Source organism: Stegastes partitus, unplaced genomic scaffold (assembly GCF_000690725.1).
Source record: "Stegastes partitus isolate 25-593 unplaced genomic scaffold, Stegastes_partitus-1.0.2 Scaffold324, whole genome shotgun sequence".
In the NCBI taxonomy this organism is placed as follows: domain Eukaryota; kingdom Metazoa; phylum Chordata; class Actinopteri; family Pomacentridae; genus Stegastes; species Stegastes partitus.
Genome location: NW_007578055.1, coordinates 537,942 through 540,444, shown reverse-complemented (window position 1 = coordinate 540,444; position 2,503 = coordinate 537,942).

The following is a 2,503-nucleotide window of genomic DNA, read 5'->3' as shown; positions in this document are numbered from 1 at the left end:
GAAATGAAAGTCAATTTTTAAATTTTTTTTGTCGAAAATCATATTAACGCTTTAAAATTAACAAACAATGGAGGAGATGAAAACACAGTATCCCTCTTGGAAGTTTTACTTGACAAGTATCTTAAAAATAGTTAAAATAGCTAAACAAACTGGTAGAAACTGCAAATTTTTAGTTGAAATTAAACTCAGTTTTTACATTTTTTTGTGGATAATTATGTCAGTGCTTTAAAATTAACAAACAATGGAGAAACTGGCTGGTAGGAGCTTATGAGGAATTGAAAATACAATACCTGTATCCCTCTTGGAAAGTTTACTTGACAAGGATCTTTAAAAAAAGACTTTTTAACATCAAAACAGATGTCTTTTATGTAAGAATATTACCGTGTATGATCTGCAGGACTGGCTGCTGCTTTGCTCACATGAGAATATACTGAATTAAATATTAATATAAACAGCTTTAAGAGTGATTTGATGCTAAACAACCTGGTAAAAAACATTTTTGTTTCTAAATGGAGAAAAACAAAATTCAATTTTTGCACTTTTTGTGAACAATTACGTCTTTAAAATTAATGCACAGTGGAGAAACTGGCACACAAGAGCTTATGAGGAACTGGAAACACGGTGCCTAAATAAAAAATATCATCCTCCTTGGAAGCTTGTTTCATGTCAAAGTGAAATTGTCATGTATGATCTATGTGATTCTACTCGCTCCTGTCACAAGAGCAAATGCTGCATTACACATGAAAATAAAGTGCCTTATTAAGAGTAATTTGACACTAAACAACTGGATATGAAAATGGAATATACTGAAAACCATGTGTTACACTTGTAAGGAGATATATTTACCTGTACAGTTCATAACCTATCTGTGCACTCACCTGCAGGCTTCTGTATACGACGTACATACTGAGTACATCATCCACTCAAGTCCTGCACTAAGTATAGCTCTGAGGCATTTGTACTTCACTCGAGTAGTTCCATATAATACTGTACAGCTCTACTGCACAACATTTCAAAGTGCATGTTTGTACTTTTCAATCTCATACATTTATCTTCCAAAACAAGACTTGAAGGGATAAACTGAGCTCATAGACAGAAACTGTGATATAAATCTAAAGCAGCCCAATAGCGCTACAGTTCACAATGTTCTTGCCTTTTTTTCACTAATTCAAAGAGCATTTCTCAAGTTTTTCTGCTTAATTTTTCAGTTTCACTTCTAAATTTTTGTGCTTCCAGTTCAGAATTTTTCACTTTCGCTGCTTGATTTTTCTGTTTCAGTTCTGNAAAAAAAAAAAAGAAGATCAAAGGCGGGCGAGGAGAGACAGAAGAGAGGGAGGGAGGGAGGGAGGGGAGAGTTCACATCTTCATAACAGACTGATAGGAGGAGGGTGAGGAAGGGGGAGGAGATGACCGGTCCCGGTGACCTTTCAGCCCTTGGAGGAGGAGGAGGAGGAGGAGGAGGGGGACGAGCAGTCAAACTTTGCCGTCCTTTGTGTCGCCCTGCTCGGGTTATTTTATAGTCCAAATGCTACAAGTGCTGCAGGAGTTGTAGCCCTTAGAAATAAAAATATCTTATAATAATAATAAGACAGGAGCAGCGTCGGCCTGATGTTACATTTCTACACCATCACAGCCCGGCGTGGAGGATCCAGCAGCCTCCGCTTCTCCACAGCAGCTCGGCTTCTTCTTCTTTTTTTAGCCTTATTATAACAAACAACTTGCTTCCTTAACGTGGCTCCTGGTTATAAATCCCCCCGCATACCGTCAGTGAATGCAGCCGGAAAGAAAAGTGGTGAAAAAAAAAAAAAGGAGAGCGAGGGGGCTCCAGTCTCCCGGTTCACAGAGTCCACGGCGGAGAGAAAAAAAGAAGCAGCAGCAGCAGCAGCGCACATTAATACTGAACGCGAGCTGTCATATGTGGCTGTGAAGTTGTCCGGAGGAAGCGCGACGTCCGGGGGTTGAAAGCAAGCGGCCCGGTAGCGGTGGTGGTGGTGGCGGTTGGTGGTGTGTATCCGAGACGGTCGTTCGCTTCGTCCGCGTCCGCCGCTTGTTGCTGGTTTGTGGAGGTCCAAGCAGCCGGAGTGTCCTGTGGTAACCTCCGCTCTGTACCCGGCGGCCTCCCCCCTCTCGCTCTCTCTCTCTCTCTCTCTCTCCCTCGCGCGCTCTCTCTCTCTCCGAGAAGGCACACCAGCTGCGCACGAGCTCCACCTACCTGCCCTGCGCGTGCCCAACATTATAGCCGCACACGCAGCTAAAATGTGGCAAATTCACCCCAAACAATAATGATAATAATAATTACAGAAAATGCAAAAAACAAACAAAACAACCAACACACAACCACCGCCATTCCTCACGTTTCTACTATAATGTGCAGGATTTTGATTTGATGCTAAGCAACTTGACAAAAATAGCAAATTTTATTGCTTCCAAATGGAGAAAAATGATATTTTTATGCTTTTTTTTTCGTGAGTCAGAGCTTTAAAATTAACAAACAAAGGAGAAA